Source organism: Dermacentor variabilis, chromosome 3 (genome assembly GCF_050947875.1).
Source record: "Dermacentor variabilis isolate Ectoservices chromosome 3, ASM5094787v1, whole genome shotgun sequence".
NCBI classification, from domain to species: Eukaryota; Metazoa; Arthropoda; class Arachnida; order Ixodida; family Ixodidae; genus Dermacentor; species Dermacentor variabilis.
The window spans coordinates 100,391,512-100,418,566 of record NC_134570.1 but is presented as its reverse complement, the minus strand read 5'-3'; the positions used below and the strand labels follow the sequence as shown (position 1 = coordinate 100,418,566).

The 27,055-nt window shown below is 46.9% G+C and overlaps 1 protein-coding gene and 1 long non-coding RNA gene across 3 annotated transcripts in view; both read left to right on the top strand.

The window, feature by feature from the left end:
• The window catches only part of LOC142576102 (calcium/calmodulin-dependent protein kinase kinase 1), a 254,529-nt gene that overhangs the window by 57,294 nt on the left and 170,180 nt on the right, over positions 1–27,055 (top strand). The window contains exon 1 of one of the 2 annotated variants that reach the window (XM_075686052.1): positions 26,425–26,461. The exons of the other annotated variant lie outside the window; for it this stretch is intronic. The gene's annotated coding sequence lies outside the window, so the exon portion shown is untranslated. Of the gene's footprint in view, positions 1–26,424; positions 26,462–27,055 lie in introns of those variants that run through there. 2 annotated transcript variants of the gene reach the window in all.
• LOC142574063 (uncharacterized) lies at positions 23,975–25,464 on the top strand. The gene is made up of 2 exons (XR_012826407.1): positions 23,975–24,134; positions 25,337–25,464. It is a non-coding gene; the product is annotated as an uncharacterized LOC142574063 (long non-coding RNA).

The window sequence follows — 27,055 nt, the reverse complement described above, 5'->3', positions numbered from 1 at the left end:
CGCTGCCTTTTTGTCCCTGTACTTCACCTTCACCGCAGAATCGGAGAGCTTCAATCGCTATCGTGGATCAACTTGTCTGTAGGAGGTCCCGCAATATGCGCCGCATTTCGCAGCGGGAAATGCAGCCAAGGCATACGCGAATGGAAGAACAGAGGTAAACTCGAGAGCCTGGAGGAAACACTCTCCGACAAACAGATCGAAAGGTAAACAAAACGCAAGACGTACGTAGAAGGAGGTGCCGCTGGCATAGTCGCAACCGCTTGGGTTTCACGCTCGCATTCGCGAGATCAATGACCCGTGTTGTTTTCCCGTCCAGCGCATGGCAACGAGTTTTGGTGCGGCATTTGCCGCTGGAGTGAAGCAACGCTTCCGGATGCATTTCCTTAATCCGCGTTCCCGAAGAAAGCGTTGCGCCGTATGCGTCGTCGAAAGACACGGAGCAGCAGGGTCACCGCCCCTGTTGCCAGTGCCTGCTACTTTCATAGCGGTTCAGGATTGGGATCCTTTTTTCTTCTCCGGTGAAGTCGACTGAGCGTGACCGCATACATAAACTATAAGAAGCCCGACCCGTATTCGCACTCCGGTCTTTCGCTAGAATTGTTCGCAAGAAAAAAATCCCACCCAATGCTCATCCCGAACATATCGTAAGCGACGGCAGCATGCCAATGCAAAGGTGATTTATAAAAAAGACAAAAAAAAGACGCTTTGTGAATTCGGCTGCCGGTTCTGTACTGTTCACATAGCGGCCGTTACCGGAGCACAGCCATACTCGAGTCTACCTGGATGCAGCGATACGGAAATGTAAAATTGCAATAATAACCTCACGGCTGCCCATAATGTACAATTCGAATGACCCTGATGCAGTTGCATTGTGGGATCTAATAATCAAACGTTAATTAGTTATGGACACACGCATCACTCGCGGTCACCTGGGATTTATGCGATAGCTATGTATTGTCTTGCAGCATAATTGCTACGGCGTAGATTGTTCGTTCAACCCGCTGTTCTTTACGAGCCTCAAACGTCACCTGTAGAAATACGATAACCCACAACACAGCGATTTTTCTCGTTGGTCGTTCTTCAGCACGGGGCATATATACATCTCTCCTATCACGATTTATAATACGGCATGTAGCTATAGCCCAATCCACCGCAATTACGATGCGGGTCGCTGTATAATCATGCACATACGTATACGCACACTTCTGAAAACCTGATAGGTCGCCTTATTACAACCGCCTCAACACAGAGCAGTCTGCTGTACAGTATCACTAACTTTAGTGCCCCCGCCGCGGACTCCCCCCCCTACCCAACCCTCCAACTTGCTCCTTTACGTCACACTGCTTCACTGGTCCTCCTTCCCTGGTGCATCACTCCGCTGAGGACATACCTCCCTAAATTCCCGGTGGCAATGTTTTGACGTCTGTAATGTCGTCAGGTTTAAACTCTGCCGAGAACACATATGTCCTAGGTGGTTCCAAAATCAGCCGCATATGCGCCTTGTGCAATCCTTTCGAGATCGGCTATAGTTTTACAAACCTCGGTATAGGCAATGCCAAAATATTGGCGTTAATGACGTCTTTCAGGCGGCGCACTTGGTTCCGGGGCTTAGTTCCGGCGCTTAATACGCTCAGAAAAGGCACGGGCTTCGAGATGGGCTCGTGTTACTCTGAAGAAACGGCGGTCGCTGATCGCTGATGGCAGGATTTGGACACCGCCTATACACGGCAAAGGCAAGCGGAGTTGGGCTCGTTGCCCCGAACTACCCTATAAGCGGCTGCTGCATTCACGCACGCACGTATGTAATAATAATAATAATAATAATAATAATAATAATAATAATAATAATAATAATAATAATAATAATAATAATAATAATAATAATAATATCCTTTATTTCGCTCATGAAGTGAGGGACTGCAGGAGGAAAGCTGACAAGTCAGCTTGACTAGTTCCCAGCTCCCCGGAGTACAAATTACAAGAAACAAAACATGTTTGCATAGCAACATGAAAACTACAGGCAATCAGTAATGTAGCAACACCTCGTCCACAACAGTGAGAATAACTGACTCGAGAAATAAAAACCTCTGAAACTGCGTGAGACACCAATGTTTAAGGAAACGTACAAACATGAAAAAAGGGCAAGCAAAAAGCTCTACATTATGAAATAAATTACGGAAAGAAATGGTACACTTTGTGTAGTATGAACAGCACATTCTGGCTTTGCAGTCCGTATAGCGTATATGTGCATAGATCAAAAACCATATAAAATTCTCTCATGACAAAGTAGTTTTGCCAAAGAACAACAATTTCAGTTCCTGCTTCGATGCTGTTTCGGGAGTCAATACGTTGTTATGGCAGAAATTTGTCAATTGTGGTAGCGTTCTGTTTACGATTTGTTGTTCGTATCCGGCCCTGCTCGTTTTGAATAGCCATGGTTGTGTGCTTCGACTCTCATAGGGTGTAGTCTTTTTAGAAGCGTAACAGGGAACAGCCGTTATCTTTTACTTCAAGCTTATAACTTGAACACAAGCAATGCGGATGTACCTCGTCCATTTTTATTATAGAGTACAGTCGCGATCAATTTGAAGGTGATCGCTCGAGCGGCGACTGAAACTAGGAGCAGCGCCACATTACGTCATCGTCGTCAGTCGAGAGGAAAGCATCAGATAGCTCCCCTCTCTCTCTTTTGCTGTTCCCTGAGCAGCTCTCACTCCCGTCGCCCTTTACGAGACAACCTGCGAATTCATTTCGATTACCTTATCAGCTTTTGCACAGAGACGTCATTGTTAGCCAAGATATGCACGAGACATCGACGCACGCACATCATTGCCATGAAAGGGAAACAAACAAAAATGTTGCGAGTTAGTCTTAGGGGTGACGGTTGCAGCCTGGAAGAGCACAAAAGGGGAAGAAGGCAGCGAATTTTTATCTTCGCAGTTGCGAAATCGGCCGCTATGGTGCTTGGAAGGCCCGCCGGTCGATGCTCGCGCGATCACCTTCAAATTGATCGCGACTGTACTTCAAGAACAGAGGGCGGGAAGGGTGACTCCTGGGGACGTTTTCAATATTTCTTAATGTTTGTTTTTCTTCAATATCATGATTCCTTGCAAATTACCTTTTGTTGTGTTCCCTCAAACTAATTTGCAGTATTTGATACGCGAGTGGAATAGCGCATTGTACAAGAGAAGCTTAACCTTTGGCGGTAGAATGCATCTGTTGGCGTACGTCATTCCAACGATGTGAGACAGTTTTCACACAACGTGGTCTATATGAATGTCCCAGGTCATATTTTCACTGAAATAGACTCTAAGTATTTTAAGTGCCTTTACTATTTCTATCTTTGAGTTGTACAGCGTAATGTCTGAGATAATGTTAATCTTCTTGTTTTTGGCACGGTATATGAGAGCCTTTGTTTTATTAACGTTTGCTTTCAATTCGTTAAGCTGCGCCCATGTATCTAATTCCACAAGCATTCTGTTCGCTCTCATAATTAGCTCATCCGGACTTCCTGCAGTGAATAACAGTGTCACATCATCAGCGTAAATTGCAAAGCTCACCATCGGATCGACGTTAACAATATCATTCAAATATAAATTACGCAGAAATGGGCCTACAACACTCCCTTGAGGTGCGCTGGCAGAAATGGATGATATATTAGAATAGTAGCCACTTAAGTGTGCGTACTGCTTGCACTCACTATGGTAGAGCGTCAGAAGCGATATAACCGTTCCCCGTACATTTCAAGTTTTTTTTAGCAGGATGGAGTAATTTACATAATCGAACGCTTTTGTAAAATTGACGTATATACAAAGGGCTCCTTCTTCATTTCCGAGTGAATGCAGGATAAATTCTTTTTGTTCTAGCAGTGGTATTTCGACATTTCTGTTGATCGATATTTTCGGTAGCCATATACTGCGCCCCGTCAATGATATTGCATTGCTCGCTAAAGTTTGTTATTCTGGCAAGGATCGCTTTTTCAAGTCCTTTTGAGGAAACGGGTATAGTATGGACACGGGTCTAAAATTTGTGAAATTATTCTTACTTATTTTCTTGTGCAATACACTGACTTAGGCGAGGTGCATTTGCCGCGGAAATGTTCCTCAAGATAAGCAAAGGTCATATATGAGAGCTGAGCACTCTGCTATGTCTTCTACCACAAACTTCGCTGGTTTTACTGCAATGCCGTCTGCGTCTCCACATTTGCCATTATTTAGCCCCATGAAACTCGATACGACCTCTGATTCTGATACTGGCGTTAAGACGCCAATATCAGTACTCTCCATTTGCCGCCTTACTCCGAAATAGTCCGCTGTTCGACTCGGAACGTGCTCGGCGCTTTCGCGTTCCTGATAAAAGTGGTTGTTGTTCCTCAATTACCTGAGTTGCGTCCCCTCTGCACACAACCAGCCCTCTCCCTCTTCTTTGGCTCCTTCCGTTTGCGCCGTGCCTTTGCAGAGGAACCACAAAAACTGGGCTGCGTTCTGACGCTTCGCTCTTGCCGACGTAGGAAGAGCGGTCGAACGCAACTGTGAACTTTCGTAGAGCTTTATTCGCTGCATTACTTTTGATGAATCTGATTTCCTGGCCAGGCTTATCAGAGAGAGTGCGAGCCATAGGTTTGGTTGGTTACAAGAACAGTTTTTTTTTTCCTTTAGTTTTCACATTTGAAAGAAGAATTGTGATAGGAAGTGTGGACCACAGAACTGACACGTGCAGCGCAGAAGACAATAGGCATAAAACTGCTTTATGACAGAAGACGGGGCACTAGCTTACATGCACTCATATAAACGAAAGTGGCTAATGACCTAAGCATTACAGTCAACGACCAAAGTGATTATATTAGTCTCAGTATGACACTAAAGACGTTCTTCTTCCGAAGTGTCTTCACCCGGCCAGGCTCGCCCTATGGGCCGAAAGCGGAAAGCTTGAGAAGTCGCCGACCACTCGCTCATGCCAAACGGCAGGAGTGGGGGGTGGAAGTGATAAGTGGGGTGATTGCAGAGGAGGAGAAAGAAGTTGTGCGAGTCGGTCTTTTACGATCGGGTGCTTGGGGGTATGGGACGCCGTGTGCAGAGCAGTCACACTGTGCGGCGCCCCGAGGCCCGCAAGGACGACACAATGGCAATACACTTCCGCCGGCACACTGTGGGAATATTCCGTCGCAAGTACCTACGACGCGCCCACTTGCAAGTCCTGGAAGACTTAAATCGACATGTTGCCCGGCGCCTCTGTCGGTCGCAGCGGCTTGAGGGAGCGGTCGACGACTGTACGTAAGCACTCGGCGTTCGGTCCAGGGCGCGCTGTGCCGTGTAAAGACACTTAGGATGAAGGACGTCGTTAGCGTTACACTGAGACTAACGTAATTGCTTTCGTCGTTAAATGTGATGCTTAGGTCATTTGCCTCTGTCATTGACGGGTTCGCATGCATGCTAGTGCCCCCCCTGTCAGCTGTCATAAAGTTATCCTTCGAACAATGGCGTCGTGTTGCAGTTCATATTCAACGCGGTTGTACCTGGCAGCAAGGTATGAATATAAGGAGGACAAGAGTGAGCAGCCCGTAAACGCGGCGACAATGTTGAGTCACTCGCTTTCGCGAGAACATTCACCACTGCGTTGGTGACGTGATGAATCAATCAGTTTTAACAAACCCAGCTTTCTGACCTACTCTTGCCGCGCACAGAATACACTGTCTTAGAAAAAGGACAATTTTACACTTCATATCTCGCGCATAGATTTTACGCTAATTTCCCCATCACCAGATTAGTATTTCTTGCTCAGAAGCACCGACGCTCAGCAGCAAGAAAACGAAAGGTAGACAAATACAAATAAAAAACTAAAGACGATTCCCGTGATAAACTGTTCAATTTACCTCGCAAAAGGGTATAATGAGATTTAGATCGTTATTGGTTTCCACAGCCTATTTAATGTAGGCGTGAGTGTCGAAGGCTTACTATAACCGGTGAAAATGGCTGAGCAAGTTGTCAGCCTTCGGGGAATGCCGGCTTCCATCGGGGCTTGGCAATTAAGCTTAAGCTTCAGGCCATCGTTCTGGCCGCTGCTCTGTGCACGGTATTGATCGCCTCGAAGAGAGATCTTCAGTGAAATCGAATTAGGCCGTCTGGTCGCATTCACTTCACTAACGCAAAGCCCAAGTCGTATACTTGAATGCAAAACATTGGAATTCGGTGCAGATTTTGTAGTATTTATCAAGGTAAAATTCTGCGAAGGATGTTTAGAAAAAGAAAGCGACCTCGAGAATCTTAAAAAGTCGCTGCTTGTTATGTCCTACCCCGCCCCAGCTAATCCGTCTGTTTTCTTAATTCACTGAATAAAGCTAGTTTCGATTCTCTAAAATCGTATCGCAGGAAAGTGAAGGCGGATAACCAAAAATGGCCAGCAGGTCGAGATAGGACTCTAGCACTTCACTGGACGAACGTGTTCCCACAATAACAAACACAGCTGAAATCACAATAGTAGCGGTGAGTACATTCATGGTTAGTCGAAACTAACCCGATAACTATGATAACGTGGTGAGAAACCAACACTAACAAAATTTTGAAGAACATTTGGCAATGTCTGGCCCAATTTTGAATTTTTGACATGGTGGAATATATTCAGGTACTTTATTTTATTCTTAAGAACGTCCGCCGCCCCTCCTTCTCACCCTCCCCCCCCTCCATGCCCCGTCCTATCTGTCTCGCGCCACTATTTCACGCGTAGGCAGGTTACAAATAGGTCCCATAAAAGCTAGCTTATCACAGAAACCGCGGTACCGCAATAAAGGAGTTCGCATCGCAACTTTCACAATACATCAAAGCTACTACCGTTGAATGTGGACTGCATTTTGGCTTGAAACTAAAGGCTAAAAACAAACACACCACTTTTCATCACTACTCCTCGAACTATTCTAGGACATTGCCTTGAGAAATCGACACCCTGCATTTGAATTTGATATCGTACGCCAACAGAAGCCAATCTCGTTTTCTCCCTCTCTCTCTCTCTCTCTTTCTTTTTTTGAAACTATGCCTTGAGATCCCTGCAGGATCAAGTTAAAGAGTCCCCTTTACAGCGCACTCGATGAAGTGGAGTATAAACTTCATGACGGCGAAAATCAGCGCGAGTACATTTCAGTTGTGATTCGCTGTCGATGGCTGTCATCTAAAACCAATAATGGGATTCCGAAGAAGTCACACAGAATTCGCAGTTTTCTTCGAGAACGTATAACCTACGATCATTACGGATGCATTAAGGCGTCGGAGAAATGGTGCCTATAGGCACGGCAGCCTCAAAAGGCAGCAGTCTTTGCTTTATGACAACGAGTGAAAAATTGGACATCGTTAGTGACTTCGATTCTACGCGCTGCCAATCTATCAGCTGAAATTTATTTTTATGTACTATTATAAGGTGAGCGTTGTAGCTCCGACGGGGTGAAACTGCGCAGAGCCTTCATTGAAATATATGCATAAAGCAGTATATAGCTCGATGTGGCATTATTTAACATCGAAATCTGAAAGCCATCTCGCTCGCTTTACGTTGCATGCAATTTTTCTTTTCTGCAAAAAGCATTTAGCACGTGTACTGAGACGTGGGTGACGGATAGCCTCAGATCCTGTTATAAACTGGTGCGCATGAAAGTGTAGGCTGCATTCGTCTCAGCTGCGGACGTAATGCAACAGCTCTCTAATGATTATTTTCTTCGGCCTAAATATTTTTTCCAGGCTCGCCTTTCATACAAATGGAAAAGAACTACTCATCAATATTTTGCTGAGAAGTCAGCGGTCGTTTATTATACGCAGGACAACCAGGAACTGAGAAGCGAAACAATATATTGACAACTATCTGTCTAAAGATAGCGCCCATAACGAATAATATCGCTTCTTATCTGTTCGTCATGGGAGGAAGAGAGATAAATTAGATATGAAAGGCAAGGATAAGGACAGGAAGAGCTTTTTGGTTTATCACTCTCCTATCACTCTCCTTTATCACTCTCCTATCACTCTCCTTTATCACTCTCCTAGGGAGAAAGTCGGAAAAAGTAGCCGTGAAAGAAGAGAGCAACCCCACACACAAAAAAAAGTAAAATGGAAGAAGTTGGGCACAACTCGGGGAATAAGTCTTTCAATGGGTTACTCGATCGTAAAAACTTAAATATCGCCTTGACCGCGTGCCGAGTGGGACAGGCCGGCATTCTAGGAACGCCTGCTCCGAAAGCGGTTGGTCGCCAAGACGTGCGAACTCGGTCGCGAACGTCTGGCTGCCTGTGCGAGCTGTAGTCAGTACACAGTGGTAAAGACTATGTTCGGTAGTTCCTTCGATACTGCAGTAGTCATCGTGAGTGCGTGAAATAGGGCCTATGATGCGATGATCCGCTCGATGTTATCATCGCCGGTGTTTGTTTAAGCGTTCCGGTTGTGAGCAGTAGCTGTGGGCCTTAAGTCATGCGCTCGACGCCGTCGTTTCTGCACCACCGCCACCGCCATCCATCATCGTCAGCCTATTTACGTCCGCTCCAGGACGAATGCCACTTCCAGCGGTCTCCGAAGAGACACCGTCGACCAACTCACTCCTTAGCCTGCGAATTTCTGAATCCCTTCACACCACCCAATCTTCCTTCCACTGTGTTGCGGTCTCCTTGGCGCCCGCTCTGTTATTCTAGCAGACAGCCCGGTTATCGACTATACGCAATCGCTACTTTACTTTTGGGACTCCACTTATGTCTCCTGATCAACGAAAGTATCGCTTTGCTGCGTTTGGTCAGTAACAGTGGCGGAGTCGAAGGAAGGGGGGCGGGGGGCACATCAGACACATGCACCCTCCCCCCCCCCCCCCAGCACGTGCAAAAACAGAAAACTGTGTTAGTATCCAGCCTACCAAGCAGCTCCGTGTGCCTAGTCATTTTTTTTCTAAACTCAAACACGTCAATGTGAGATTACATCCTTCTGGCGCACTACCGGTGATGGGATCGACCCCTTATCTGCCTCTGCCTCTTTAATCGTCCTTCGTTTCTTCCGTTTCGACCACTGTGCCTGCCTTCAATCCGTTGCCGTAACCTTCGAGACGTATTTAGTTGTTTCGCTGAGTCGTATTGATTGCGTGGGCTGTCGAGGGATCGTTCACTGTTGTATACGGAAACGCGTAATGTTTTTCTGTCTTCTCAGATGCGGCAGCTGTCTCACGGCCACTGCCGTCGGTCACGTTGTCTCGGGGTCGAGAGAGAAGAGCCGCAGCTGATCTCGCCTCGCACCGATCAGGAATCTATACTTTCAGGCAAGCGGATACAAACAGGGTCCCCTTTCGACTCGTCCTTGAGGGCGCTCTGAAAGCGAGCCCCGAGTAACACAGCGAAAATGAGGGGAAACCAGTAAGTCTCGGGTATATCGAGCCTTTGATGACCTCAATCACGGTTGTGCGCGATTCTCCTTTCCCTCGCATGAGTCGTCCATCGGCCTACTCCTACGAACTGGGAGTAACATCATCGCTGGAAGCAAAGCGAGTTCGACAGGCAGGGCGCACGTGCGATGGAACTGCTGTCAGTTCCAAACCAATCGGCGTGGATGTAGACGCTTCCCTTCTCCAATGGAAGAATACTTGGCAAGAAAATGTGCTACCGTGCTGACCTTGGAAGCCTTCACCACTAGATTGCCGCACTATACTCATCGCTCGAGCGCCTTTCTCGGTTCCTTTCGTGCAATTTCGCTCCAGGGACGCGTAATATATTGAATGCTGGAAATGTCGATTGTCGCGGCAAATATTACCAATGCGTCTTCCACTCGGTGCGACAGTTTCCCAAGAGAACACGTCACTATCAGCGCGAGTTTTCGTCCTCTTTCGCTTGGTCCCATGGCATTTCTCGGACTCTGTGAATCTATCAAGTTTTAGGTTCCGCCGTCTATGCGTCAAGTTGGAAGTTTCGACCCACTCGCCGCACAGTATCTTGGCCGCTTTCAGTGGCATACGAAGTGCTGCAGCGAAAGCGTAAACGTCAGCTTCAATGGCACTCACTCCATCTAGGACTCCGATTACTCAGTGTCACGGAGAAATAGAATCTTGCCCTTGAACCTCGTTTATCATCGGCGTGAGCCCGTCCTAACTGTCAGCGCCATCGAGACCGCGGCTGCCGAAAAATAAGGCATTGCGGACTCTTTGCGTAAGCTACAACTACAAGAATGACAAGTTTGCTGCTCTTTTTTTTTCTTTTTCTTTTTTCTTATATCATCTAGCTCCGATATCTATGGGGACTACTGTCTTGGATACCCGCCGCGGTTTCTGAGCGGTGGTGTAGCGGTCTGCTTCGGAGGACCACAGCTGGTCTGAGCATGGTCCTTGATTGTTAGGCTGCCAGTCCCGTACTTGTGTACTTCGCTACATGCTCGTTCCGCAGAGATCGGCCCCAGTTGCGTAGCATCTATATACTTCCGGAAAACTTTCTGTCGCAATGAAGGGTAAACTTAATGCAAGGCGCACACAAGTAACCGCATTGTTGAAAAAAAAAATTCTCACATTTTCAATCGCGTTAGTTTAGCTGTTGAAGACAAATGAGGAACCTTTTTATTTGCAACAGAAAAATCACATAAGACACACTATCTCATGCTAACTTTCGCTCAATTTCCTGCTTTTCTTTTCCACGTTAGGGTAAGTGCGAAACAATCGCACGTGGAAGCTATGCTGATTGAGCATATGTTCCAAAAAGGCGAAAGCGCCGTTTAATTCTGCCATACTACTGCGCGCATTTACAAGTGGGCAGAAGCTGCTCCTCTGTAGCTTTCTCTTCACTGCCCGAGAAACCTGTCCGGGAGCAAAGCGTGCCACTGCTGATTGCAATGCCGATGGCTTAATTTCCTGCCGTGGCACCCACATGCAGCCGGAGGCGGAATGCACGAGTGCTTGTGTAGCGAGATTTGTGTTCGTGTTAAATGAAATTCCGACGGTCGAAACTACGTCAGCGCACTCTGCTACGGTGTAGCCATAGCATCCCTGTTGTTTTGAGAACTTTAGCCCGCACGCTAAATCCACCAGTAAGACCGTCTATCCGTACTTCAATCAATCAATCAATCGAACTATTTGTTTGTTTATTTCGCGACCAACCTGCCTAGATCAATGAGAGCACGCAGTGACCGATTGGAGTCGTTGTCTGCTACCAAAGAAAAGAAGGAGAAAGGTACTATAAGCCATACAAAAAGGAATTTTCAGGCTATGAGCTGTAAAGCTGTTTTTGCAGAGGCTACGAAATATATACTAGTGTCTTTAGCTTTACTGGGAGGAATCATGCGTGTTCTGTGCACGCAAGACGTATTGAAGGATACGGCGCGCAGGCAGTCACTGTGTGCCACTAAACCCGCATTCCGCAAAAGTTAGATCGTTGACCTGCGCGCGCCGCGTCTTGGCCAAAAAGCCGTCCCTTGCGCCACCGCCGAAAGAGTTGGCATACGTAAGCAATTCAACGGCGCAGTTCGCACTCAAGTCCGCTGGCGCAAACCGGCACCGAATCGATAATCTCAATTCACTCGTTCCCGGTGCTCGTGTTTGCGAAACGAGACGGGAGCGCATCCTGAACACACGCCACTGTCAAGCACGTGGAAACAGGTTTTGTCGTGTGTGTGTGTGTGTGTGTGTGTGTGTGTGTGTGTGTGTGTGTGTGTGTGTGTGTGTGTGTGTGTGTGTGTGTGTGTGTGTGTGTGTGTGTGTGTGTGTGTGTGTGTGTGTGTGTGTGTGTGTGTGTGTGTGTGTGTGTGTGTGTGTGTGTGTGTGTGTGTGTGTGTGTTTTGTCCATTCTTTATTCTTCGCACTCTTGCGTCCTAACTTGTCTTCTTGACATTCGCGTAGTCAAATCCTGCAAATTGTCTGCCCCCAACGATAGCAGCTAGACTGGAGAGGCTGAGGCCTCCGCGTAGCGATCCGCTGGTGCTCACTGGTGCCAACTTGAGCGTGCCATGTCGCAAAACATCTGAGTAAAGCAAACAAAAAAAATGAGACAAAGAACGAAAGTAGTAAAGAAAAGGGATCGGCTCGAGTTCCAAGTGCTCGAACAACTCTGAGCTCTTCAGGCAGGCTCGGGTTTATAGGTGCATGCTGCACGTGTGTATGATCTCATCTCGAATGCGTGTGCAAGCTCCAGGGATCACCGTTATTTCAAGGCATTTGCGAGATTCGAACTTTAAATGCTTGGGAGCTCTTGCGGAACATTTGTGAGCACGTGGAGCAGACATATCCGACAGTGGCTGTATAAGAGTTGCCTCGTTAAAATCCTTCCCGTCTGCATTTCTTCGAAGCACATCATGCATCTTAAAGGGATCAAATCACAGTGTGTAAATGTCGTTGCACTTTAAGCGACTGACACCTAACTTCGGTGATACTAAAAAAGATAGAAGGTATAAAAGGACACAGAAATTAAACAGAGGTAGTTTCGGTGGGTAACTTCCTACCGGGTAAGACGAAAGAATATAAAAAGAAAATACAGGTAGAAGGATATGAAGCCCGAATAGCCTTTGGCGCGCAAACAGTCCGGAGTATTTCATGTTGTGCCGGTTGGGGGGGTGGGGGGGGGGCGGTGAAACTTAGCTGTTAAAAGGGGCGTGCCAAATCGGCACACAAATTTACATATACTACGTTAGAACAGGCAAGGCAAGCGCCATTACCAGTTGGTAGTGGTTGTCGTCTTATCCGTTTATTCTGTCTGAACGTTTGTAATTTTCATCATCCCTGCTCATAATTCATATGTACCAGGCAGTCTGTTGGGTACGGCTGTAGACCTGAGAATCTGGAGCACGCTATATATAGCCGTCTACGCCACGTTCGCTTGGGAGCATTAACCTGTAATCTTCCGTACTGAAAGTGTACAACCGGCCACTCTGTCACACTGGCTTTGCACATCACTAGACTCGGCACGCTATAACGCGGGCAGACTGGCGGCAAGCAAGCGAAGGTCTCACAGTCGCAGTAACTCAGTGGGTAGACGTAAGCGTAGGCCAGCGGTCAACGAACCGGGACGAAATGCAGTGAAAGCGGTTCTAGTACCACAGGGGCAATGTATTGCAACAAAGTAATTACCTGCTTACTCGTCTTTGAAAACGGCCACTGCCTTTTCGTTTTCGCGATAGCTTGCACACATTCACGGGCCATCGAGCGAAGCCCAATATCGTTATCAATTTGCCAAAGCAGAATCAAAACAACAGACCTCGAGCTCATGCGCACATTGGGCGGTTTCGCCGGCGAGGTCAGTCCTATTTATACCGCAGTGTCCCTTACTCCATTGATTGATTAGTTCATTGTCGTGTGTGTGCTCGAGAGTTTTTTTTATAAACCTCCTGTCGTATGTTGCGTCCGAAGCATGCTGAACCCGGTATGTTTGGAGGGCTGCCTTAGTATCACCGGGAAAAAAAGAAAGCCTTTTGTTCAGGCGGCTCCTGAAGAATCAATTCAAGTGCAACTCTGCGTGCGGCCACTTCTGTGGCAGACGACGTAGAGAAACGAACTGTCTTTTCAATCTGAACACGATCGACATCTCCGGGATGACTACTGCAGTTGAAAACGCGTTCTGTTTCACCTAGCCATTCGTGCAACAGGCCACCGAGCTCTCGTACTTTTATTTGAAGTAAGTACATCACGGTACCATGAACATTCTAAAATTTAAAGAGAGTCGTATTCTGCTACGTCTCCAACTACTTTTACCTCTTTGCTTTCTTTATTATTTCCGGTGAAGACGACTTATGTGGTTATGAAGAGCGTTTCTATCTGAAATACGAAACCTAACACCGCATCGCTTGGATTGCACAAGATGCTAGTCGCCACCGGAAGAGGGTTTCTTGCTCAGCGAATCTAAGAGACTAAGTACAAACAATGAATGGGAGAAATATGAAAGGAAATCCCGGCATGTCAAGTGATTGAGGATCACGTATGACGTCATGGGCCCTGCTTACAACTACCTGCCGCAAATGCCCAGTAGGGGAACTACAAACACCTGGACGTATTTCAAGTATGGCAATATATAAGGGCGGCCGAGATAATCAAGTAACGACGCAGGGTATGAGACGCACGTATTAAAGTACGAAAACTGTAAAACGAAATGGAATCGACGCACACCCCACTACGCTAGATAGGCAACTTCGCTATCGTGCAAAGCTACAGAGAGACAGCTGACACGCGCATTTCTTGGCTTGTGATTTAGAAGTGCTTTCGTAAGCTCCTGTTGCCTAATCCATAATCTCTTGTATTCGTTTTGTTTTCAAAATGCCGTACAAAACAGCCTAAGTCGCAGCTGTCCCGTTCAATCTCAGGTTACGTTGATGCTTTGTGATCACTCCGTGCAGCAAATTTCCCTTTTTGGTGAGCCTTCTGTTTCGAGCGCTGCTTCGTGAATCCGTGCCTAATAACTGAGACTCTTTCATACACGTTGGCAACAATGTAACTCCATTCAGGTTGTTCATGGTGGCGCAGTGACGGAATATGTACTAAGCATGTTCACTTTAGCTTTTATTAACATCTAGACAAGAACTACCAGGCATTCCTTTTCAAGATGTCGCCTTATGTGATTGCGGCAGTCCAAGCCACGATTCGAACAGACGTGATCACGAAGAGAACGCAATTGCACTGAGTCAAATTGTCGAGTACATATACGCTTCTCCTGGCTCTGGATCGAAACTCGGAAACTTCATCGATCGGTTTCCCAGAAGATCTGCTGCGCCAACGTATATCATCGTACGCAGTCGCCTCCATTTCCTTTTCTCCGGATTCAACACCCTCCCTTATTTTTTTTTCTTGTTCTTCTTCCGTGCGCGGCTGCCATTTTTCTCCCTTGTTTACTTTTCCGCATCCCTCTTAGTGGCTCAATTGATCGGCCATCCGACAGGCGCACTTCCAGCCAGCTATCTTTCTTGTCCGATGTTGTTCGCATTATCGCTTTAGCTCTTTGTGCGTATCGCAGATCTGATTTGCTACTATGTTATGATTGCGAATGGCTATATCCTTCCTTGCTGGTCGCCCGGTTGCAAGTGTAAGAAATGCGTGTTTACACTGCTTGTAACGAAAGCTGCTTTGAAGGCCTCGCGTCTGCTAATAAAGGTGGCTGCGGAAAGCAAGGTTTTCGTGTGATGCTCAACACTCCTTTCATCCTGCGGTGCTGTTGAACGTCATTGTTGGCCTTTGAAATGTGCAGAAGTCTCTTTGCTCCTTTAGAAACAAAAAAAAAAGGGGTTGTTTCTTCAGAGTCGCTTACTGCAGAGAAGATCACTAGGCACACCGCGAATCCCAGTATCGATTTAATGCACTATACTAGATAGTTAGAGCTTGTCACTACGAGGGCTCATTACCTTTCACGGAATACCGCGTTACCAAAGACGCAAACGTGATCAGCGCCGTTTGTGTCACCATCTGTTCTTGAATAAGCACGATTTACGCTCATAGTAACAAAAGCTGCTTTGAAGACCTTGCGCCTGTTAATCGAAGCCGCGTGCTGAAAGTGAGCGTTCAATTCTTCGCTCCTTCCTTTTCGTAGGTCTTCTGCACATCATCGGTGGACCACAACATAGCTAGATGAAAGAGACCTGTTACTCGTTCGCAAAAAAAATTTTTGACTCCAGAGTCGACCGTTGGCTGCACACAACATTATTAAGAACGCCACGAATTTCAGTAACAGTTGAACGTACTCTGTACTAGAGGATTTTAGTTAGTGCTTCATAATACTCTTAACGGAATATCCTGTTACTAGAGTCATGAACGGGGGCAGCTCCTCTTGTGGCGCCATCTGATGGCGCTGACTTCAATTGTAGAAGACGCATAGGTATTGATACTATAACCAACCATACTTTATATAACTGCTAGTGTAAAGTGCAAGTAACGACATGGTCGCTAACACTTTATTTTTAGTTTTAGGAAGCACCCCGTAAGGTGGAACCTCAGTGCTTTCACCTTCCTTATTTGGTTTTCAGTCTTTTGGTCCACCTTAGAATTGAATTTTCCGCTTACAAATCCAGTAAGATAAGGCTACAGTCGTAACCTAGGCCTAATAATGCCTATATTATCCAAAAAATTACTACGATATGTGGAGCAGCTATTAATAGAATTTATGATAAAAGGAAATTTGTTGGTTTTGGCAGAAGTGCGAAGTCACAAGCTAACTTAGGATTTTGAAAACAGCCAATCTGTATTATCTGTGTGCGAAGGATTAGTTTAAGGTGAGTCACCTGACGACACGATCATATGAGGGACCCGGGTCCTCTGGGAACGAAGGTATCGCCACCCACAACTAAGTCCGAAGCTCCGCCCCTTTCACGTGCTATAGAGGCGCAGCTACTGCGCAGCTGTCGCGCACCTGGCGGTAAGGCGCGCGCTCATTGGTGGCTATGATTGGGCAGAAGGCGCGGTTCGCAACAATCCGCAGCTGCTCCTTCTTTCGGAAGGCAAACATGTCTCGACCAAAGAATTTGTGCGTCGCTTATACCTCATGTGACAGAAAAGCCAGCGATAGGCAGCGCTACCCGAATCCATCAGAAGAGATGCAACAACATATATATATATATATATATATATATATATATATATATATATATATATATATATATATATATATATATATATATATATATATATATATATATATATATATATATATATATATATATATGTGTATATATATATAGCTCGCTGAAGACCGAGAAGGAGCCTTCGCCATCGCGATAATTACCCGCAACGGAGTTTCTGCCCTTATTTTTCTTTTATTTGATTGATAACAAACGTAAGTATGAAAACGTGTGCGTCTTGCGGTAGGGCAAAACGTCACAAGATGCCACTACCAGCGTTGCTAGTGTCGCGCGTTGCCATTGTCGGCAACGGGCAGCTGACCTTGAGTTTCCTGCGATTTGGTGTACATTGCCACAAAGAAAAAGAGAGAGAGAGAGCGATTGCGAAGAGGTGCTATTTTCTGCAACCCTTTAGGGAGCATGACTCAGCGCCTTCAGAATTATACATGTATTGCAAACTATAGCTTCGCAAGCATCGCAGGACAGAAGTTCACAAGCTTCACTAACGCGTATGCCGTGAAAGGAACAGAAAGTACAGGGCATGGAACCAACATAATGGACAAAATTTCCTGGTGTAACTGCAATATAATTTTCCAGATTCTGCTCCAAACTTGAAGAACATTGTTTGTGGCCTTGAAAAAAAATAAGGAAGTGGCATACACTGAGTAGTCTGTTGTTTTCAAAATGCTGCCGAAGAGAAGTGTTGTCTTCATTGTTCTTCGCGGCCATCTGGCGGCCTCGCGAAACTTACAGTTCTATTTTTAAAGCCTTTCTTTTGAGTGCTTAGCAGTGCAGGAAAGAGAGGGATTTTCCTGATTTCCAGTAGGTCACTGGATGCTTTTCTTTGAGTGTGTTGTCTAGCACCGCTGTAACCTACACAAGTTGATAGGTACATATGTACATCTTTTTATCGCACTCTCCGGTGGTTTTTCTTCGGTTTGCACATATACCACCTCCTTCGCATTTTCAGTCCTTTCTGGCATACTGCGTGCAGAATTGAATAAAGCTGCAATTTATCAGAAATATTATATCGTTCTCACTCGTGTCTAACATTGCGTTGTCCGCACGTTGTTTCCTTGGTTCCATAATTCCTTCTTCCAATCCTTGTCCAAAATGCACCATGAAATAATTTTCATATCTCGAGGGAAGTGGTAAATGTAGGTTAGAAGTTTGTTACAATTCGTACTTTGAAATATGTGCAGTTAAGTAAACGATAGAAGGTTTATTAGCGTAATCGTGTTAAATATTAGCAAGGGTGAGAATTGCGCTATCTGCCACAGGCAATATTTAAAACTTTCGTGCAGCTGAAAAAAAAAGCAGAAAAGAAAAGGTAAAGCCAGTTCCACGCATCGAAATCTATCAAAACAGGGAAGCTGGTGGTCGTTTTCTCAAGCCTGAGCTCGCGTTTAGCGTGATTTTTGTGACTTTTGTCTCGTTGTCGTCGTTTTGCTAGATGCGAGCTTCGGTCCTGGATTGCGCACACTCTTCAGTTGCGTGAGCTTGTGGTCAAAGCACAGTCTATCACGCACCTTGCAGCTGTGGCCGCACTCACGCTCGAGGAATCCTCTCTTGAACCGCCCGTCGGTATCCTCCGTGGTAGAAACCTCTCTGCGTCGACGTGTCCGCTCGGCCTCCTACTCTCGAAGTTGGGGGTTAGTTTGCCTGTGCTGGCGCTTGGCTTGGGTTGCCTTCTCTCCAAAGTGGGGGTTGGCTTGCCTCCACCGGCGCTTTTCTTGCGCTTCTCGCTCTCGAAGCTCGGAATTTGCGCGGCGTTGGCGGTGCCGCTCTCGTGCGAGCTGCCGAGGCCGCTCGCGCCGAGCGGAATCCATAGGGAGTAAGGGCGCACCGGCGAAACACGTACTCCTATACCCCTCTCCTCGCCCCTCCTCCGGAACCCGCTCGGACCCTTGCCACCCTGCATGAGACCGGACAACCAATGACGAAGCCTCAACTCCGCTATAGAGCAGCTCCGCTATATATAAAATAGACGCCCGGTACACAGAAACTATGTGCAACCTATACAAGGCTCGTGTAGTTAGTGATAACCATTGTAGGCGCAACGATGTGTTAAGTGTCAATCCCCTTTCAGCGGCCGTCTCCTTCACTTCACTACATTAGAGGAAACTTTATTTGTGATAAAACAAGGATAGTCATCTTCACTTTTATTGTTTAATATATATATAAATAAGGTGTCCCGCGCTACTTAGCAATACTTTAAAAATATGCAAATGCCATCCAGCTAGGTAACGTTGTTTGCTGTCGATTGGAGATACTGAGATTTCTATTTTTCATTCGGCCTAAATTTTCTCAATAAATAATAAGCTTCTCAAATAGTATACTTATATGAAAAGTGTCAATGAAAGAAATTGTAGAGCAAAATGAAGAACTCCCGCTACAGCTTTCTGTTGCTCAGTACGGGCTACATAAAAGTGTTTTTCCATGGATGAGTGAAGCCCGCAAATACATGAAAAATTGCCGCGCGAATCGCCGCTTGAGGCATTCAGCTTCTCTCGTGCTTGGAATCAACACATTCAAGTAGCACGTATTCAGCAACAGAAAGCTCTATCGGGACTGTTGATGTTCCTCAACAATTTCCTCATTGACACTTTAAATCTAATTAAATTGTGGCAAGTTGATTAATTAGTTAAGACTGATTATTCAATTAGGCGGAATACATAGAAATAATCTTGAGCATCCTCGAAACGACAGCAAACAACAAATACTTTGGTTCTGTCCAGCTAGAAGTATGCGTTTGCATATTTTTAATATTTGGTGCGTGATAGTTGGGACACCCGATATACAAGGAAACTAGAATCGGCGAGTGCTCGGACACCTCGGAACGCAACGCATGCGAACCTGAGTGCGTAGCAGTGCGCAGTCTATAGACTGAGATCGATGACTGCTTTGAAATTAGATTCAGAACATGAAGGAGTGAAGGAGAACGAGGGGTAGGTTTCCGGTGGCGGGGGCTAAGAAAGAGGAGGGAGATGAAGGAAGCGTCCTGGTATACGTGATGCCAATAACGCTTGGAAGGGGAGTCGGTGGGGTTGGCGCCACGCGTCCGCGCCGCTCTGAGAGCCGTAAGTGGCTAGGCGGCGCGCACTAGTAGCGCTTCTCGCCTTGTTGACAACTGCCAAGGGAGACTGATGCACGCGCGTAAATCCGACGCGGAGTCGGTGCCGCCGGTGTCGATGTGTTCTTATACATTGGCGTTCGTGAACCCGTGTGTGTGTGTGTGTGTGTGTGTGTGTGTGTGTGTGTGTGTGTGTGTGTGTGTGTGTGTGTGTGTGTCTGTGAGAGAGAGAGAGAGAGAGACGGAAGCGGGATAATCTCTTGTGGCGCCGGGCAGAAAGAGTAACGGCGTGGAAATAACGGCGGACGGAAACAACAACAAGGTCGTTTTCGAGAAAGCTGCCTCGTTCCACAAGAAAAACGAAGGAAACGAGATAGAAAGTGATTGGTTTCCTCTTTCTTTATGTGGAGTCGCTGGAGCTCAGTTTTCAGTGGCGCTTCAATCAGTGCCTGACAGTGTACAAAAAAAAAGAAAAAAAACACGGAGAAGCAGTGGATAATATAAGGGTAACAGAGTTATTGCATTTGCATGCGTGTAAGTTTTTCGCTTCTCAGACAGCACCTGTATTTCTTTAACAACTCCGCATTTCCATTTGGGCTTCGGAACATCATCAGTATACCTTTTATTCTTTATAGCATCATCAATCCTGTATTTTGACCATAATTTGAAACTCTCGCCAGCCTGAATAAAAGGAAGCTGCCCGTCGACGTCGGTCTATTAGGAGTTATCGCTGCTACTAAAAGAAGGGCTGAATTCAGAAAGAAAGATAGTGTTGTTTCGTGGCCGAGGCAGATACCTGGGCAAGAGAGAGAGAGAGAGCGAGAGTAAAAGAGATGGAAGGCAGGGAGGTTAACCAGACGCACATCCTGTTTGCTACCCTGCGCGGAGGGAAGGGGATTTAGGTATGAAAAGAGAGAGAGAGAGTGAGCTAAAGAGCACAGCTTCCCGCACATCTAGACGTATGCATCGAGACCACAAGTGGTCGCCAAGACCTGTTGATTTGAGGTGCTACAATAACGCTTTCGTGGCTTTCTCTGGCACCGATGCGTACGGTCATGCTCCAAGGGCCTTCATTTCCGAAAATGGTCTAGAATTTTGCCGGTTCGATGCTGTCCAGAGAGGTTCACGCGCGACATCGTACGGGGGGAGGCAGAGACATAAGAGACGTGTTTTTGATCGTTTCCGTAGTTCCAGAAGAATCACACGGGGGCGCATCACCCATTTTGTTGCGGAACGAGTAAGCCTTCGTAAATGCCACAAGCTAGATTAAGAAGGAATCAAGTTGATTTCGCGGCGCGTGATACGCACGTCTCGTGGCACATAGTCCTGCGGAAAAGGAGAACTAATCATGGCTCAGTGGTAACGTCGTTTCATGGCGGCCGCATTTCAAAGTAAGTGGATGCTAGCTGAGTGCTGAAAAAAACAAAAAAAAAAACAAGAGAGGTGCCGAAATTTAAAGAGAGCTTTCTACTTCGGTCCCTGCCGAAGCATTTCTTTGGGGACGTTAAACAACACGACATATTACTTAAATGAATAGAAGGGAGAGATAGCAAAGAAAGGAGAGGCAGGGAGGTCAACCAGACGAGCGTCCGGTTTGCTACCCTACACTGCGTGTGAGGGAAAGGGGGAATAGAAAGAAGAAAAAAAAAGGAAGGAAGTGACAAGTGCGTGCAGTGAAGCACCGTGACACCGAAGTGGAGTTCCACAGGTGGTGATCTGCGTTGATCACATCTGGGACGACCATAGGGCCAGTGGTCGTTGCGCGAATAGGAAGCTGCGGGTAAGCTAAGGAACCTATTTGAGAGTTGCATCATCCGTCCCAATACTTTCACTCCCCTTCCCTCTTCCCCAGTGCAGAGTAGCAGACTAGAGCGCACTAGCTCAGGTCGACCTCTCTCTTTCCTATCAATAAATTCTTCTCTCTCTCTCTCTCTCTCTCTCTCTCGCAAGCACTTGATTAAGAGCATCCAGTACTTTCACTGCACTTCGCCCTGACGGAGTATGCAACTTGCTGAAAAGTACACGAAGGGTATTTATGAGGGACGGAAGCATCACAACCACTTGCTGGGCTTCATCGGACAATTTATCGGGAGTCGGCGCTGTGGACTGTACAGCGGTGCGCTGTATCCTTTGATGTGACTGTGGCTCTGGCTGTGGCACCTGCTGTGGCAGCGGCTATGGCACCGACTGTGGCAGCGGCTGTGGCATCGGTCGTGGCTCGAACTGCGTCATCGGTCATGGCATTAATAGAAGAATACAAATTAACTGTTCAGCATACTTTGGCACTAAAGAAATCGATATGCAATATGTAGGAACCTCTGAATGAAAGGGTCATCTTTAACATTTAGTAAGAGAACACTGCGGCCTGCCCAAAGAAGTTCGAAATATAGTGTCGCTCAGCGGGGGTGAAAAGATTATTACTAGCAATGTGGGCGGGTTGGAGACAAAAGCACGCAGGAAAGATCTGATTATTTGCTGACAAAAACCAAATGATTTCTACATTCTTTTTTTTCATTATCTTTGTTCACTGAAATGTTAGTGCCTGTTCGATGGATCCGGCAACTCCTCTTCTGTGAATTAATGGATGCATTCGAAAAAAGCTTTTGAACATAGAATAAAGAAAATGAAGACAACTTATGCTTCAACCTGAACATTTCAATATTGGGAACTGTTCAGGAAAATTTGTGTTTGTGTATTTACGTTGTGTGTGTGTGTGTGTGTGTGTGTGTGGGTGTATGCTAGCTTTAGAACTGTACTCTTTCCCTCATTCAATTGAAAGCTTGGCAAATGCCACTGAAGTCATTATGCGTCATTTCGAGAGATATCAAGTGAAATCAAGCTGCGTTATGATCCTTGCCACCGACTGCAACCTCAGTAGATATATAATAAAACGAACGGAGTAAACAAAGGATCACTAAACAGTAGCGTGGTCAAATATCAATACTCGGAGATTTAGAAAGAACGAAAAAGGAGGAACAAACAGAAAACAGTAGTGACGAGAAAAATGTGGTCGCGCGAGTACAAGAACGTGCTACAAATGCAAATGCCTCATTCACGGCACAGGGTCGAAGCAGGTTTGGCGGAACTCCGTGCATAGTACCGCAGCAACGTTGTACTTGGTGTCGATTACTATCGATTCCTTGTACATTGGCTCTTGTTTCATGGATAGCTCATCTTTACAATCCCTTTGCATTTAGGGTATACGAAAGCCTTGTCCTTTATTTTTTCTCTATAGCTAAGGGCTATTCCTTGCGTCTTACGATTCTCTGCTATCTATGTGCACACGTTTGCTGCCTGCATGTTCAGTTCAGCCGCGAGACAAAGCTGCGCCCTCAGTTCAATAAATACGAGAGAATATGTCGTGACTTCTGTATCGACACACAACCAATACACTCGATACGCAGTGAGATGGCGACGCACTCGCTTTTCCGCAGAAATTGCGCACCAAAAAAATCCTCACTGACTGGTTCTGTCATTTCGAATGATTCTTTTTCGCTATCTCTCTCTGCACATCTGGTTCGCTTTCCCGCTTACGCGTTCATCTTACCGTCTCCCGCAATCTCTCCTTCAGTGTAGGGTAGCAAACGGGAAGTTTTATCGCGACTGACCTTGCTAACTTTTGCGCCGCTATATTCTCTCTCTCCCGCTAGCATGTAACCGGAGATGAGTTACCATACCTCGGCATTGCACACGTGAGTAGTTTTTACCTCCGCCTGCTTCACTGTATGGCGAAGGCATTCGAAATTTTCTGATCTTTTTTTTGTTTGTTGTACCGCGAAGGCATGACGCGCAAAATGCGTGTTTTTGAGTTTTAAGAAACCAGCGAGCAGGCTGGCTAAGTTCGGCCCCGTTCCCCTTTGATGCAGCCGCGAAACTTTTAGCCAGCGAACGTTCCGACCGAACAGCGCAAAGAAGCGAAAGCGAGAGCGGCAGTCCGAAAACGGCCTTTCCGCCTCCGCAAATAAACAAAGCCGCCCCGACGCGGAACGTGCTTCTCATTTCCACGACGTAGCTCGCGGACTGGAAAGCAGCTGGTGCACGTGTTCACGTAAAAACACGTATACGCACGCACGTACCCGCGAACCGACCGCGCCATAGAGAAAGAAATTCAACAAGAGGGGACACTCTTCAAAAACTGGCAACAGGAAACACGTCACGCCTAGTTTCAACAACAACCGTCAGTTGACGCGAGCATCAGAAAAAAAAAGAATGTGAGATAAACTTCCAGACAACGTTTTATTTTTTTTATTCCTTCCCATTAAAAGTGAAAAAGTTTTGCGTGTAAATGAACTAATACTTTGCAACTTTTTGTTTCGTTGCCTAGCAACAAGCTAGCGGCACGCCAGACGCGCGTGCATACGTCATGCGCCAGACAAGCCGCAGGAGTGAGCGAGGCCGGTCGTACGTACGAAGCTCGCGTGCTCGCCGACCCGTCTGTTGTGGATATATAGCCCATGTTTTTGGGCTCCCGGCCTTCTCTATGCTTTTCTTCCGTATCGTCTGCATTTCGACACGGCACCACTGCCCTACTGGACTACGGCAAGGTGAGAAATTGTGTTTGACAGTGTGCGGCGCATTTTAAGCAGATTTAGGCTTAGTTCGAGTGGCGCAGTTAGCGAAAAACAGCTCCGCCGTCCTGGCGCAGTTAATTTGAGTTAATGCCTCTTCCTGGGAGATGTTTGCGGCGCTTTCTATGAGCGCCAACATTACTGTAACTTATTTCGGTAGTTTTGGAGCACGCTTGCCGCACCCGGCTTATTGACGCAGTAAGCGAAAACCGGCTCGGCCGTGTGACGCATTTGCGCGTGTACATGCGTGTACTACGTCGTAGCGCCTAAGACAGACAAGTTTTCGCGCATTCTGTGGCCCCCAACATTATTGTAACTAACGTCGTTATATTTGGGGTAATCTAGAAGCACGGTTGCCGCGCCCGGCTTATTGACTCAGTTAGCGAAAAGCAGCTCGGCTGTGTGCCGCAGTTCCGCGTGTACTGAATCTTACTGGTAGAAGTTCGTTACGCATTCTCTGACCCGAAAAAGTATTGCAATTTATTTGGTAACTCTTTAGGATATCTTGGGGCTTGCTCGCCGCGCCTGGGGTTGTGAAGGTGTTTGCAAAAAAGCAAGCCGGCCATAGTGAGTTGGTTTTGCGTGTACTGAATTTTAGTGGGACAAGTTTGTGACGCATTTTATAGCCCTGCAACAACATATACCTTATTTCGGTACTCACGCTTCTCGAAAACGCGACGAGCGATTGCCGAGAGTGATAACACGGGAGTGTTGCATGCGCCGGCAGGACGCGTAAAAGATAACGAGGAGGAGCTCAAGAACATGACATTTATGTATTCTGAGCGACTGAAAACAGGCTTTGCACCCACGAGCCTGACTTCAGTGCGATTAGAAGGCATTCTGCGAGCGTGTAACATGGTCTGGCTGAGCCTGTGTTGTAGCCACCTTTGCGTACTTGGCGTACCATCGTGTCGACTGAGGCCAAGTTGCTTTGGAAACGCGCAGTCACCCGTGTATTTGTGCACTTGAAGTGCAGGAAATAATGCCCGGGAAAGGAGGGCTGCTTGAAAATTTTGTAGCATTGTTTGGGAGGAGTCTTTGCTGCGAAATATACGTAAAAGTGAATTTATCTGTAATGCCGCTCATTCACCACTTACGCACGTTTCGCCTCTACACGAAATACTCCTGTTAGGTCAATATACCAAAATGATACATGCTTGTAATTTACTTTCTTTCAGCTGATGGCATCCGGTGGAGCATCGTACGGCAACGACTGCTGCTTACCTGGTGCCACAACTTTGGATGAATGCAGAAGCCCGGAACGAGCATTTATATAGAGCAAAATAAACATTTCATCATTTCAGAAGGCGTCTTTCGTTTTCTTTATGAAATTGCACCTGACAGATTCGGTGCAGTCTTGTAAAGGTCAATCGCAATCATTTCTACTTAATAATGAAACGATTCCACGCCAAGGCCAGGCGAGGCTCAGCAGAAGCGAAAAGAAAGAAAAAATGAATGCCGCGCCGAGCAGCGGAGCCGGCGCGGCGTGTACCAAGTGGTGTTCAAAACGCGCGCGCCCAAAACCGAAACCGGAAGGAGTCAACAACATCCGCTTGGTGTGCTACAGTCAATTCGGCCGCTGGGCTCTATGGGAGTGTCCGCTCTTGTTGAAATTTCTTTCTCTATGACCGCGCTCTGTAAGCCGCCACGGTGTCCAGCCTTGCCTTATCCACCGCGGAAGGAAGCGAACGCACGTACGCGTGTGGTTCCTATAACGGGGCAAGGGCGAGCATCCGCGCTCGCGCAGGCGGTTGGCGGCTTGTTTGTTGCTCTCGCAGGTTCTTCCGGAAAAGAAAAGTTGGAAAGAAATTAAGGAGAGAGAAAGAGAAAGTACGAGAAAAGCGAGAAGGAAAGTAAACCCGTCTGGCCAGTGCCGTGGCCAGCCCCGACGCAGCAGGGCCGGCCGCCGCTTTCGTTCGCCGGCGCGCCAGCCGACGACGGGCAGCCTAAGCACCGCCCGGCCTTATCTTCTTGCCTCTTTCGACAGGAGGAGAGAGAGAAAAAAAAAGAGACATTTCCTCCGGCACCCTCGAGAGCGAGGCACGACGAAGACCGCCGGCGGAAGCTAAAACCCGCCTATAATTCGCTCTCTCACTGTCGCGCGTGCATTTTCTTGGTCCAACATCGAGTGTCTGGCGACCGCCAGTGCTCGCGTTTTCATTCGTGTGCGGTGTGCGTGCGTGATGACAGCGTGTATAGTGGCGCATGATGCGTCTTGTGTGTGCGTGTGTGTGTGTGTGGGAACGAAAGTGAGCTGTGGTCTTGACGTGGGCTTCGGAGGCGGAAACCTACAGGATCAATCGGTGGGTTTTTTTTCTTCTTCGACTCCTGGCGCTGTAAGGGGTGTAGTGCGGTGCGAGCCCCGGATAAAAAAAAAAAAAAATACGTGGTGCGTGATGCTACCACTCGACTGCTTCTGACGTGATGAGGCGTGCGCCACGCCACTTGTTCGTCATTTAGTAGTAGTCCCCTCGCTCGCGTGATCGTCAACCGCGCAACTGAAAGGCTATAGGCTGTTTCTGATCATCAGAAGAGGACAAAAAATAAGGGGGCCCATGGATACAAGCATCTCTAGTTTTCATTCATTTCCTTCTTTTATTTTTTGCAGAGCGATCGCCTGCGCTCTAACATTGCTGTTTACCACTGTCGTCGTGGTCGGTAACGAGAACATCCATTACCGCGCTCCTCTGTGTTAACGCTTCTTTTCCAGAAATGCATAGCGTGTTGAGGAATGCCGAGTAGTTGTTGTTGCCTCAGATTAAGCGCTCGTGTGCCACCTCTTCTTCTTTCTTACAATCTCCCTCGGCTTGATTGAAGACGAAGCTTTAGGTTTCTTTTCTCTTGCAATTCACAAAAACAAATAACGAAAACGAAAGAAAGGAGAATAAAGAAACGCG